Source organism: Somniosus microcephalus, chromosome 19 (assembly GCF_052327205.1).
Source record: "Somniosus microcephalus isolate GS21.2 chromosome 19, FLI_Smic_1.0, whole genome shotgun sequence".
Classification (NCBI taxonomy): domain Eukaryota; kingdom Metazoa; phylum Chordata; class Chondrichthyes; order Squaliformes; family Somniosidae; genus Somniosus; species Somniosus microcephalus.
Genome location: NC_141005.1, coordinates 33,641,446 through 33,656,450, shown reverse-complemented (window position 1 = coordinate 33,656,450; position 15,005 = coordinate 33,641,446). Strand labels below are relative to the sequence as shown.

At 47.1% G+C, this 15,005-nt stretch overlaps 1 protein-coding gene across 5 annotated transcripts in view; it reads right to left on the bottom strand.

Annotated features, from left to right (window-relative positions):
* ap1b1 (adaptor related protein complex 1 subunit beta 1) overlaps positions 1-9,111 on the bottom strand; it is a 107,153-nt gene extending 98,042 nt beyond the window's left edge. For 2 of the 5 annotated variants that reach the window (XM_085961490.1, XM_085961492.1), the window contains exon 1: positions 8,816-9,107. The gene's annotated coding sequence lies outside the window, so the exon portion shown is untranslated. Of the gene's footprint in view, positions 1-8,815 lie in introns of all 5 variants that reach the window. The other 3 variants (XR_015072307.1, XM_085961494.1, XM_085961491.1) reach the window with 3 other exon arrangements.
* Positions 9,112-15,005: the final 5,894 nt, after the last annotated feature.

The window sequence follows — 15,005 nt, the reverse complement described above, 5'->3', positions numbered from 1 at the left end:
CTGATATGGTCAACCAGATCGCGCAGTACCGCGTCTTCTCGACCATTGACCTGAAATCAGCGTACCACCAGCTCCCCATCCGCCCTGAGGACCACCAGTACACTGCCTTTGAGGCAAACGGCCGCCTCTATCACTTCCTTAGGGTTCCCTTCGGCGTCACCAACGGGGTCTCCGTCTTCCAAAGGGAGATGGACCGGATGGTAGATCAAAATGCGTTGCAGGCCACTTTCCCATATCTGGACAATGTGACCATCTGCGGCCGTGACTTGCAGGACCATGACGCAAACCTCGAAAAATTCCTCCGCACCGCCCAACTCCTAAACCTGACATATAACAAGGAGAAGTGCATATTCCGCACAAACCGCCTCGCCATCCTTGGCTGTGTTGTGGAACACGGAGTCATCGGCCCCGACCCCGACCGGATGCGTCCCCTTATGGAACTTCCACTGCCCCACGGCCCTGAAGAGGTGCCTAGGGTTTTTCTCCTATTACGCCCAGTGGGTCCCCTACTATGCGGACAAGGCCCGTCCGCTGATCAAGTCCACCTCTTTTCCCTTGACGGCAGAGGCCCGCTTAGCCTTCCACCGTATCAAGGAGGACATTGCCAAAGCCACCATGCACGCAGTGGACGAATCCATCCCCTTCCAGGTGGAAAGCGACGCGTCTGACTTTGCCCTGGCCGCTACCCTCAATCAGGCGGGGAGACCCGTGGCCTTCTTTTCACGAACCCTCCAAGGCCCGGAGACCAGACACTCCGCTGTTGAGAAGGAGGCCCAGGCGATTGTGGAGGCTGTGCGTCATTGGAGGCACTACCTGGCCGGAAAACGATTTACCCTGCTCACTGACCAGCGTTCAGTTGCTTTTATGTTTAACAACAAGCAGAGGGGCAAAATCAAAAATGACAAGATCTTGAGGTGGAGAATCGAACTTTCCACCTACAACTACGAGATCTTGTACCGGCCCGGGAAGCTAAATGAACCCCCGGATGCGCTATCGCGTGGCACCTGCGCCAGCGCGCAGATCGATAGACTGCGGGCCCTCCACAATGACCTCTGCCACCCGGGGGTCACCAGGTTCTTCCACTTCATCAAGGCCCGCAACCTGCCTTACTCTATTGAGGAGGTCAGGACCATGACCAGGAACTGCCAAGTCTGCGCTGAGTGCAAACCGCACTTTTATAGACCAGACAGGGCCTACCTGATAAAAGCCACTCGCCCCTTCGAGCGCCTGAGTGTCGATTTTAAAGGGCCTCTCCCCTCCTCCGACCGCAATGTGTACTTCCTCAATATTATTGATGAGTACTCCCATTTCCCGTTCGCCTTCCCCTGCCCGGACATGACCAGTGCCACGGTCATTAAATGTCTGAATAACCTCTTCACCCTGTTCGGCTTCCCCAGCTATATCCATAGCGACCGGGGCTCATCGTTTATGAGCGACGAACTCCGTCAGTATCTGCTAACTAGGGGTATTGCCACAAGCAGGACCACCAGTTACAACCCCCGGGGGAACGGACAGGTGGAAAGAGAAAATGCGACAGTTTGGAAGGCCGTCCTGCTAGCCTTAAAGTCTAGGGGCCTTCCAACCTCCCGCTGGCAGGATGTGCTCCCCGATGCGCTCCACTCTATTCGGTCACTGCTCTGCACTGCCACTAACGCCACCCCTCATGAGAAAATGTTTGTCTTCCCAAGGAAGTCCACATCGGGGACATCGCTACCCGCCATGGCTGACGTCCCCAGGGCCGGTCCTACTGAGAAGACACGTGAGGACCCATAAAACGGACCCCCTGGTCGAGAGGGTCGACCTCCTCCACGCCAACCCCCAGTATGCTTACATCGCATACCCGGACGGGCGGGAGGACACAGTCTCCATAAGAGACCTTGCACCCTCGGGGGCCGCAGTAACCCACTACCCACTACCACCCCCCCCCCCACGATCCGATATCCAGCCCCAGCAGACGGCAGGCCTGGGCCCCGCGACCCGCTCGACATCTACGAGGATGACACGCCTGTGCCACAGCCTACGCTGGACTCGACGCCGGAAACTTCACTACCCCTGCCGTCGCCACGCAGATCACAGCGGCAGACAAGACCTCCGGAGAGACTCCAATACACTAACTTAATACACTTCACCCCGCCGGACTCAATTTTAAACAAGGTGAATGTGGTAAACCACTGTTTGTATTCCTGTTTGTATTCCACTGTGTACATGCCTGGACATGCCTCGGCTGACTCCTCCCACAGGTCCTAGTATAAAGGTGACTGCTCCCCAGCCCTTAGTATCATGGACCGGTCGACCACGCGAGGCAGACCTCCATTCTGTTGTTAATAAAAGCCTTTAGTTACTCTTCTAACTCTCAGTCTTTTATGAGTAATTGATAGCGCATCAATGGTGGAGCAGGCTCGAGGGGCCGAATGACCTCCTCCTGCTCCTACGTCTTATGTTCTTAAAAGGAGGAAAGAGAAGGAGAGAGGCGGAGGTGTTTAGGGAGGGAATTCCAGAGCTTAGGGCCTTGGCAGCTGAAGGGCACGGCCGCCAATGGTGGAGTGATTAAAATCGGGGATGCTCAAGAGGCCAGAATTAGAGGAGCGCAGATATCTCGGAAGGTTAAAGGGTTGGAGGTGATTACAGAGATAGGGAGGGGTGAGGCCATGGAGGGATTTGAAAACATGGATGAGAATTTTAAAATCAAGGGCCAATTGCATAGGAAAGAACAGAGAGGAGGTCCTGCTAAGGGACTCTCAGGAGCTAGGAACTAAACTTTAAAAGAAAAACTTCACGGGTGGTAAACTCGGGATTACTACCACAGCCACGCGCTAATTAGGATAGGGATAGACAGATCAGGAAGGTGACTGTGGCTGAAAAAGTGGTTCCATTTCATGGGACACTGGCACCAGTACTGGGACAGGAATGATCTGTACCACTGGCATGGAATGGGACCAAGGTCCTAGCGGAAAGGATAACTAAGGCCGTAGATAAGACTTTAAACTAGTAAGATGGAGCGGGGGGTGGGATCTGGTAGAAATAACAGCAGCCTGAAGATTAAAGAAAAAGGAGCTGAGAGTAAAGGTCAGACCAAGGAAAAGAATAAGGGGAGCAAAAACAGTCAGGGAACAGATAAATTTATAGAACACAAGAATAAAATAACTTAAAAAAAGAGGCACGATCAATAAAAACAAATTAAATTGCATGTACAGGAGGAGCTTAACAACTTCTACGATCGCTTCGACAGGGACAACAGGGAGCCAGCTACCAAAGCCTTGCCACCCCCGGAAGACCAGGTGCTCACTCTGTCGACCTCCGACGTAAGGGGTGTTCTACGCGGAGTGAACACACGAAAGGCTGCTGGACCGGATAGCATCCCTGGACGGGTACTCAAGGAATGTGCTGATCAGCTGGCTGATGTCTTCACCGCCATCTTCAATCTGTCATTGGCCCAGGCAGTAGTCCCTACATGCTTCAAGACCGCTACCATTATTCCTGTGCCAAAACAAACGGCTGTGACGTGCCTGAACGACTATCGACCTGTCGCACTCACACCCATCATAATGAAGTGTTGAGAGCCTGGTCCTGGCTCACATCAAAGCCAGTGTTCCCGCCTCTCTTGACCAACACCAGTTTGCCTATCGTGCAAACAGATCAACGGAGGATGCAATCACAACTGCTCTACACTCGGCTCTGAATCACTTAGATGGTAAGGAGACCTACATCAGAATGCTGTTCATAGACTACAGCTCAGCATTCAACACTATCGTCCCCAACAAGCTGGCCACCAAACTTCAAACTCTTGGCCGGAACACTTCCCTCTGCAACTGGACCCTGGACTTCCTAACAAACAGACTCCAGTCTGTCAAATTAGGTAACCACACCTCCCCCCCCCGACCCTAAACACAGGGGCCCCACAAGGATGTGTGCTGAGCCCCCTCCTCTACTCCCTCTTCACCCACGACTGTGTGGCTGTTCATGGTTCCAACACCATCATCAAGTTTGCAGATGATACCACGGTAGTAGGCCAGATCACCAACAACGATGAGTCAGCCTACAGGGAGGAGGTCCAGCATCTCGTGAAGTGGTGCGCCGATAACAACCTGGCCCTTAACATCAAGAAAACCAAAGAAATCATTGTGGACTTCAGGAAGTCTAAAGGCGGAAGTCACACCCCCATCCACATCAATGGGGCTGTGGCGGAAAGGGTGGACAGCTTTAAGTTTCTCGGAGTCCGCATCACGGAAGACCTCTCCTGGTCCCTCAATACCTCCTCTCTGGTGAAGAAGGCCCAGCAGCGCCTATATTTCCTAAGGAGGCTGAAGGGATGTAACCTGTCACCCCTGATCCTCTAACTTTTACCGCTGCACAATAGAGAGCATCCTGACAAACTGTATCACAGTATGGTATGGCAGCTGTAGCTACTATGACCGGAAAGCCCTGCAGCGGGTAGTCAAAACTGCCCAACGCATTACCGGCACCCGGCTACCGACCATAGAGCACATACACCAGAAACGCTGTCTACGGAGGTCACGGTCCATCATCAAAGACCCTACCCACCCCAACCACAGTCTGTTCGCCCTCCTGCCATCTGGGAGACGCTACAGATGCATTCGCACCCGTACGACCAGATTTAGGAACAGCTTCTTTCCCAGGGCTGTCATCCTACTGAACTCCACAAATAAACTCTAAAGCCTGCACATCTGCCAATGCACTTTATTATGGTTATGTTTATGTTAAGGTATTACAAGCCAAATGTATGTTGAATGTTTAAATGTCTTAATCTAAATGTACACTCCCGGGAGCCGCAAGCCTACATTTCATTGTACTGCACTTGTGCACTAACAATGACAATAAAAGTTGATTTGATTTGATGTACACGGCATCCAGGAGAATTGGAGGCAATAATTCGTAGAGAGGAATCAGATGTAGGAAAACTGAAACATGGCTGCAAAAAGAACAGGATTGGCAGTTAAATATTGCAGGATATAACTTATTTAGAAAGGATAGGGAAGGAAGGAGGTGGGGGTAGGTGAGGTAGCTGTACTAATTAGAGATAACATAATGGTAGTAGAAAAAAGAACATTAAGAAACAGAATCCCTATGAATAAAGGATACGAAGGGATTGATCACACTTATAGGGGTATACTACCTAATAGTGGAAGGGAAGTGGAGAGAAGAAATATGCAGGCAAATCTATGAAATTAGTAAAAGACAGAGTAATAATCATGAGAGATTGCAACAATCCCCAAGTAAACTGGCAAGAAGCAGTAGTGAAAAGGGAATGGAGTTTTTAAACAGTGTACGCTGGACTTATTTCTTACCCAGTATGCAAGAAGTCCAATAAGAGAGGAATCACTACTGGATCTAGCAATGGGAATGTAACCTGCACTGATAAGAAGCAAGCACAAGGGAGCATCTAGGCAACATAATAAGGTTTAAGATAATGAGTGAGAGAGACAAGATCAAAGACCAAAGTAATAGATTGGGAAAAAAATAATTACATGATGAGGATGGAACTAGGGAAGGTAATCTGGAAAAAAATTGAAAAACAGAGATAGAACAGCAGTGAGAAATACTTAAAAAGGTGATCAAGAGTGTTCAGCAGATCCCTGAAAACACAAGAACTAACCAATAATGAATGAAAAAACAGATACCGGTAAAATTGAAATGAAACAAATTGTATATAGACCATAAAGGAAAAAAGATGACGAAAGAGAATATGTGTGGGGTTAGGAAATAAGTCAAATAAAGGGAAGGCAAAGGGGAATTACAAAATGAAATTATCAAAGAATATAAAAAGAAAGTAGTATTTTACAGACACAGAAATAACAAAAAGGAAAATTAAGATAGGGATAGAGCCACTAAGGGATGCACATGATAAACTTACAACTTGCATTTATATAGCACCTTTAATGTAGTAAAACATCCCAGGGCACGTCACAGGAGCGTTGAGACAAAATTTGACACCGAGCCACACAAGGAGATATTAGGACAGATGACAAGGTAGGTTAAGGAGCGTCTTAAAGGAGGAGAGAGGGGTAGAGCAACAGAGAGGATTTGTGAGGGAATTACAGAGTTTAGGGCCTAGCCAACTGAAAGCACGGCTGCCAATGATGGAGCAATTAAAATCGGGATGCACAAGAGGACAGAATTGGAGGTGCGGAGATCTGAGGTTACAGACATAGGGAGGAGGTTACAGACATAGGGAGGGGCGAGACCATGGAGGGATTTGATAACAAGGGTGAGAATTTTAAAGTTGAGGCGTTGCCGGAGCGGGAGCCAATGTAGGTCAGCAAGCACAGGGGTGAGGCGAGTTAGGATTCAGGTAAAGACAGAAATGGCAGAAATATTGAATAGTTATGTTAACTCAGTTTTTTTTTTAACCAGGGAGACTAACAAGATGGATATGACATTAGAAGAGATCAAAAAGGATATCAAGACATTGAAGATTGAAAGGAGGGAGATAATTGATAAGCTAGTCAAACTTAGAGATGTTAAAACCCTGGGTCTGAATGGATAGCATCCAGACATACTCAAACAAGCTAAGGAAGAGATAGAAGAGGCATTTGGAGATACAACAGGGAACAGTGCCAGAGAACAGGTGGACAACTAATGTTATTCCAATATTCAAAAGATAGAACAAATCCAGGGAACTATAGACCAGTTAGCTTAACATCGATGGTAGGAAAGATATTGGAACCTTTACTCAAAAAGGTGTTAATAGAAAAACATCTAGAAACTGAAAATATGATAGATTCTGTGAATAGTCAGCATGGAATTCAAAAGGAAGGTCATGCTTAACCAACCTTATTGAATTCTCTGAAGTACTAGAAACAGTAGAAAGATAATTCAGTAGATGTAATATACATGGACTTTCAAAAGGCCTTTGATAAAGGTACCATATAGTAGACTCATGACTACAGTCAGAGCACATGGAGTCAGGGGACAAGTAGCAGAATGGATAGCAAACTGGCTACAAAACAGAACAGAAAGGAGGGGTTAAAAGTAGTCATTCAGGCTGGTGAAGGTGTTCCATAGGGATCAGTGCAGGGACCACTGTTGTTCACCAGTTAGATAAATGATTTGGACTCGGGAATCGGAAGTACAATATCAAGATTTACAGATGACACCAAATTGGCAGGTATAGCTAATACAGAGGAAGACTGAGACAAAACACAAACCATCATCAAACTTGCAGAATGGGTGTGTAAATGGCAAATTAATTCCAATATAGGGTGTCAGGTGTTGTATTTTGGTAGGAGGAATAAGGAGGCAACATATTCCTTGGAAGAGTCTAAATGGGGTAGAGGTGCAAAAGAATCTGGGGGTACAGATATACAAATTAATAAAAGTAGCAACGCAGGTCAACAAAGCAATAAAGTGCAAACAATGCACTTGGGTTCATTTTTAGAATAGAATTCTGAACTAAATAAGTTATGTTAACCTTATACAGAACCTTGGTTCGAGCACAAGAATACAGTGCATGGTTCTGGTCTCCATATTACAAAAATATAGAAACACTGGAGAAAATGTGAAAAGATTTACAAGGATGATACCAGGACTAAGAGGGTACAAGTATCAGGAAAGACTGAACAGGCTGGGGCTCTTTCCTCTAGAACAGAGGAGACAGGTGACCTAATAGAGGTCTTTAAAATTCTGAAAGGGTTTGATAGGGTAGATGTAGAGGATATGTTTGCACTTGTGGGGAGTCCAAAACTAGTGGCCATAAATACAAGATAGTCACAAATAAATCCAATAAGGATTTCAGGAGAAACTTCTTTACTCAGTGGCGAGAATGTGGAACTCAATACCACGTGGCGTGGTTGAGGCAAATACGATAGATGCATTTAAAGGGAAGGTAGAGAAGTACATGAGGGGGAAAGGAATAGATTATGTGGAGATGAAGTAAGGTGGGAGGCGGCTAGCGTGGAGCATAAATACTAGCATAAACCTGATGGGCCAAATGGCCTGTTTCTGTGCTGTAAAATTTTATGTAAACACTGCACTTTTATAGAATCATACAGTACAGGCGGCCATTCAGCCTATTGTGCCTGTGACGGCTCTTTGAAAGATCTATCCAATTAGTCCATCACTCTTGCTCTTTCCCCATAATCCTGCCATTTTTTTGGCGTTGTACAAAGTACAAATATTACATGATATGTTTTACTTTTTAGTCACTCACCATAAAGAGAGAATAAGTACATTAAAATAGTACACAGCCAATCTCAGTGCTTTAGCCAAGGATGAGAGCTCAAGTATGCATAACAGATTAACAACCATTTAACCGTGGGCATATTTTAAAACTTTATTATAAAGATTGCACTGTTTAAAAAGGCAAACAATTCCAAGACGAGAGAGACTAGGAGTGTTGTTATACTAGACACCAGTTGAAACACACACACACAGGACTTTAAAAAAGGCTGCAATTTCTACTGAAAGGCGCGCGGCTTGCCAACTCTGCCCTGGTGCGGGGGGGCGGGTCAGAGTCTCTCTCCACCTGCTCCGGTGAACCGAGCGCCGAAGGGAGAGAAAGCCGCGAGGTCCGTGCAGCAAGTGTCCGTCCGGGAAGAGCCTGCCCGGCCCAGCCCGGCGCGGCGGCGGCCGCCCCCCCCGGGGTCCCATGGGGGACGGAGGGAGAAGCAGCGAGTCCAAAGCCCGGCCCCGCCGCCTCTCACCGCTGGCCTCACAACCATCTGATCCCCACTTCCGGCCCCGGCCGCTTCCGCTTCAGAAGAAGGAAAATAAATAAATAAAACTTCTAACAGCGGACGAGAAGACCTTTAAAATAACAATGATCATTTTTTTAAGGCGGTCGGGGGAGGCCACTCACCCGCGCACCTTCAATGAGTCCAGAGCGGGTGAGTCCCTCTTCCACTCGGGCGAGCTGAAGCTTCAAGATGTCCGCCTGTCGCCAAGCTCTGCTGCGCTGTCACTGGCGAACCGGAAGTAAATCAAGGTCACCCTTCCGGCCGGCCGACCAGTCCTTGGCCCTGGCTCCTCCAGCAGGTGCAATGCAGCGTGCTTGCACCGAGCCCAAATGGTAGCACAGATAGGGAGAGCAGGAACCCTTTACACCTCACATTTACACCCTCATTTCTGAACGATGATATGAATATAAAGACAAGTTGTTGTTGTTGACGATTACCCTGTATCTTTTAGTATAAATACCCTCGGCTCATTACTTGCTTTGGTGGAAAACGCAGGAACAGGTGTAGGCCATTGAGCCTGTTCTGCCATTCAATGAGATCATGGCTAATCTGCGACCTTAGTCCATTAACCCACCTATGGCCCGTATCCCTTAATACTTTTGGTTAACAGAAACCTCTCGATCTCTGGTTTAAAATTAACAATTGATGTAGCATCAATTGCTGTTTGCGGAAGAGAGTTCCAAACTTCTACCACCCTTTGTGTGTAGAAGTGTTTCCTAATTTCACTCCTGAAAGGTCTGGCTCAAATTTTTAGACTATGCCCCCTAGTCCTAGAATCCCCAACCAGTGGAGATAGCCTCTCTCCATCTACCCTATCTGTTCCCCTTGTTATCTTGAAAACTTCGATCAGATCACCCCTTAACCTAAATTCTAGGGAATACAACCCTAATTTGTTTAATCTCTCCTCGTAACTTAACCCTTCAAGTCCAGGTATCATTCTGGTAAAACCAAGACAAATGAAATCAGGTTTGTGGCAAGCCAAGCTTCTGAGGCTGAAAGACTCTTAGGGCTGAATTTGGCCGGCGCTCAGAGTGCAGGTTTGGAGGCTATCAAAATTGAAATGATTGACCGGGTTGGGAACCCGCTCCGATCCCGCCTCCATGTAAGTTTCCAAAGTGTCGGGTCTGCGAATTCAGAACAGACCCGACACCAAGCGGCGGGGAGGCATTTAAGATAGTTAAATGCTTGTTAACTACAATTTTGTGAGCCTATTTCTATTTTACCACTTTTTTAATGAGGTTCCCGTCGCTCAGGGCTCACGTCAGGTAAGTAGGGCGGGTTCTCCATGTCTTCCCATTGCTGTGAATAGGTGATAGCTGCAAAGTGGTATGAAAGCTACCATTTCACAGCTGGTCACTTTCTAATGTCAGAAGCTTGAGCTTTCAGGATTGGAAGACACTTTTGAGCTTTATGCAGTTTGGAAGCATTTGGAGTAAACTCTCTATCCACTGTTACCTCCTTGGAGCAAACTCTCTCACCATTGACAGATCGCTTCTGTCATCTCAACTTCAGCTGCCATCTATTCCAGCAACATCGGTGCCCTTGAAAAAATCTCACCTTGGTCCTCTGAATCCCTCCATGATCAGCCCCAACACCAACATCACCAGGCACACCAACATCATCATCATCAACAACAACACCGACCTTCTCCGCAATCACCTGATGCTGCACAGGACACAGAGCATCAGCACCCGACAATATTGCTGCTCGGGAGGCCAGCGATGGCATCACCATGGCCAGATTTACTTCACTTGACGCTGTACATCCTGGCTGCCACATGATGCGCCAGGTTGACACCACTCCACACCAGCGTGATGTATTCTTCCAACAACTGAAACAGGATTTTAACACCAAAAATTTATATATTGTAGTTGATTGTAAGAATATTAAGAAGTTCTCTTCCCCTTCCAAAGGCCACGACTCGTGCTAGCGTTTAGTTCCATGGATTCCAGCAGCTCTCCACTCTCTCACCCAAGTGGCTGTTCCACCATGTTTGAGTGGCATTGGGCAATCTACCATCACAGCTGACCCCAATGCCATCCTCATTTAAAATGTACACTTATTGACATCCAACAGGATATGATCAGGAATAGGAAATATGAATGATTTTTACCACGTTCATCTTATTTTTATAAATTGTGCAGTTACGTGCTATTATTATTAAAAAGAGGGAAAAAGAGAACAGAGAGAATCAGGATGGGAGTCCAAAGGCATAATCGAAGAGAAAGGTTTTGAGATTTTTGAAACGAGGTTGGTGGCAATGCAGCAGGAACCAGGCAGGCAGTTCCAGAGGACAGGAACAAGGCGATGAATTGTGGACCGGGGGACAAGGTATATCTCAATATTAGAGAAGCAGAGGGTGCATGCATGCTGTACGACTCAAGGAGGTCACTAGGGTAGGCATGGCAAGCATGGAGAAATTTGAGAGCAAGGAGGAGAAATTTGAAGCTAACTTACTGGGCAAGAGCAGCTAGTGGCATTTGGAAAGGATGTTGGTGGTGGAAGTGTGGAACTTTGTGCAGATGAGGAAGAATGTTGCAGCATTTTGAATGAGTTGTAACCTATGGGAGGTTGAGATGAGGTCGGCTAGGAGATTTTTTTTAGCAAAAGTCAAGCCTCAAGACGTAAAGCACAGACTCGGGTTTCGAGGTGTAGGGGAGAGGTAATTGTGGAGGTGGGAGAAAGCACTCCTGGTAATGGAGATGTGGAGCTGAAGCTGAATTTGAGGCCTCTTTCCCATTCCTGATCATATCCTGTTGGATGTCAATAAGTGTATATTTTAAATGAGGATGGCATTGGGGTCAGCTGAATTTGAGACACCAGACCTCTTGACTCAGTCTGAAGTGGTGGCTGGGAATGTGATGGCATACAGGCCAGAGGCATGTAACTGCTGATGAGAGCTGAAGGTGGCTTCACTTTTGCTGTCACTCGGCTGGAGAAAATTTTGACTCATCCAGGTCTTGATACCTTTCCAGAACGTGTCCTGGTTTCAGGCTAACATTCTGTTAAGGTATCAATTGAAGTATCCCAGCCAGGGTGTAGCTACCAGTAAGGTATGCTGACCTTTATGGGTTTTGTGATCCTGCCACCAAAATGTGATACTCTTAATATAATTCCTGATAACTGCCTATCCATGATATTTTATTAATGAAGATACAAAGGAGGGTGGGTGAGGAAATGTCTTCTTTTTTCTGTGATCAGTGAGAAACTCGGTTGGTAGTGCCACCGATTAACGCCTAAAGAGGCCGAGAAGTGGGGCGCTAGCCAATTTCTGGGTGGGCGCAAGGCACCTAGCGCCTCGCCCCATATTGAGCATGCATTTAGCGCCGGCGCTAAATCTTAGCGCCCGCTCATGGGCGCAGGCTGATTATGACGCCATTTGAGTGTGCAATGCCTTTTGGGCGCCCCGGACCGGAAATTCAGTGGCGCCCCCCTCCGTAGCGCCTGGCGCTAATAGTGACAGCTTACCTGTGTAACGTCCGTGTGTAATTAAGACACGGACTGCAGGAGTTGGTTATAATAGGTGTTTACTGAACGGAGACAAAACTGGAACTACTATGCAAGGTTACTACACAGGCTTATATACAGGGGTGGTCACTACTGGTGCTGCAGTATACAGGGGCTGCAGAATATAGTTCCTTCTTCAGGTTACATACACTATAATTCCTCCCCTTTTAGCTAAACAGTATATAACATTCGATTAATAATTAAATAACATATTTACAATTACAGTTGCTATATACATTAGCTGAAGTTAAGCAATTATAAATTCAGTCTTTGAGGAGGCTTCCTGATTCTGTCCGGATAACGCCTCTTTGGGGTATCAGGTTCTTCTGGCAAAATTGATTCGGAATCAACGTCGTTGTTTGGTTCGTCTGCTTCCAATATCACCGATTCTCAGGTAGATGCAACTGGTACTTCGGGTTCATCACCAGGTGTATCGGATCGTGGTGTGGATTTGACGTTTTCCAATGACTCTAGTATCTGGTCAGCATGGCATCTTACAATGTTCTCTCCAACGTCCATGGTATACATTAGAGGTCCTTGCCGTGTGCAGATCGTTCCTGGCTGCCATTTCTCTGTGCGGTAGTCCCGGGCCAAAACTGGTTGACCTATCTTAAAACTCCTGGTTGGCCTTTCATTCATATTCTGAAACTGCCTGTTCTCCACATCTCTTCTGATGTTTGGCTTAACCAAATCCAAGTGGCATCTTAGTCTTCGATTGAAGAACACCATGGCTGGAGTTTGGTTGGTAACCGCATGTGTCGCATTCCGGTAGGCAAACAAGAAGTTATCCACCTTGTGTTGTAGGGGTATGTCTTCATTACACATTGCCTTGATAGCCTTCTTGAATGTTTGAACGAACCTCTCAGCCAATCCATTGGTGGCTGGATGATATGGGGCGGATGTGTAATGCTTAACACCATTGTTCTTTAAGAACCTCCGGAACTCTTCAGACACAAACTGTGGCCCATTGTCGGAGCAAATCTATTCAGGCAGCCCATTTCTGGCGAATATGGTTCGTAAGACTGTGATAGTTTTTTCTGTGGTGGTTGAGGACATTTTTATTACCTCTGGTCACTTTGAATGTGCATCCACCGCAATTAAAAACATCGAGTCCATAAATGGACCAGCAAAATCAATGTGCACCCTTTGCCATGGAGATGAGGGCCACTCCCATGGACGTAGAGGGGCTTGTGGTGGGGCGTTTTGGACCTTCTGGCATCCTGTACAGCTCTTGGTCATCTCTTCGATTTCTCTATCGATTCCCGGCCACCACACAAACGCTCTGGCTAAGTTCTTCATTTTTACCCCTCCCAGATGACCCTCATGAAGCTCATTGAGCACTCTATCCTTCAATTTGGGTGGAATTACTACTCTGGATCCACACATCAAGGTTCCTCGGCACACTGACAGCTGTTCTCTTCTCGGCGAGAATGCTGGCAACAGTGGTTCGCCATGTGCTGGCCATCCCTTCACCATTAAATCATAGACCCTGGAGAGTGTCGGGTCATTTTGTGTTTCCTTTTCTATGTTTGCATTCGTCACAGGTAGACATTCGACTATGGTCGAGTGGAATATCTCCACAGGATCCACTGCAGGTGCTTCTTCCACCGTCGGCAACGGTAGGCGCGACAATCCATCAGCATTCCCATGCTGTTTAGTTCCTTTGTACTCGATGTCATATTGGTGTGCCCCTAGGAAAAGGGACCACCTCTGTAGCTGTTGTGCTGTCATTATCGGGACGCCCTTCTGAGGGTTGAAAATGGAGTAAAGAGGTTGATGATCAGTTAGTAGAGTAAATTTCTGTCCGTGCAGGTAGTGATTGAACTTCTTCACCCCCCACACCAGGCTGAGGGCCTCTCTGTCAATCTGGGCGTAGTTACGCTCGGCTGAAGTTAACGAGCGTGATGCAAAAGCTATCGGCCTCTCTGAACCATCAAGGAATTTATGTGACAGTACCGCTCCAATGCTGTAGGGAGACGCATCACACGCCAGTCTTATCGGTAGTGATGGGTTGTAGTGAGCCAATACTTCTCTTGAAGTGATCAGGTCTTTACACTTCTGAAAGGCCCGCTTACATTCATCGCTCCATTTCCATGCTACTCCAGTTTATAGTAGGGCGTTCAGTGGGTGCAGAATTGTGGACAAATTCGGCAAAAACTTATGGTAGTAATTCACCAATCTGAGGAATGACCTCAGTTGCGACACATTTTCAGGCGCTGGAGCCTTAACTACCGCTTCAATTTTGTCAGGGGATTTATGTAACCCCTCTTCATCAATCACGTGGCCACAATACGATATCTGTTTCTTAAAAAACTCGCACATGGGGCGATTGGCTTGTAGCCCCTGTTCTCTTAGTCTAGTGAGCACCTGCTCTAGGTTGGCAAGGTGTTCACTGTCATTTTCACCTGTCACTAGGATGTCGTCCAAGTAACACTGAGTCCCCGGAATCCCTTGCAGAACTTGTTCCATCGCTCTTTGCCATATCGCCGGAGCTGATGCTACTCCGAATACCAGTCGATTATACTGGTAAAGACCTTTGTGAGTGTTTACCGTGAGATATTTCCTAGAGGATTCTTCAAACTCCATCTGCAAATATGCTTGTGCTAGGTCAATTTTTGTAAAACGCTTCCCTCCAGATAGTGAGGCGAAAATATCTTCTATCCTCGGAAGAGGATACTGTACTGTGTGAAGGACTGGGTTCACAGTCACCTTGAAGTCACCACAGATGCGAACCTTCCTTGGCTCCTCAGACTTATTGTTTAACGTTTTCTTCATGACAGGAATGATGGGTGTCGCCCACTCGCT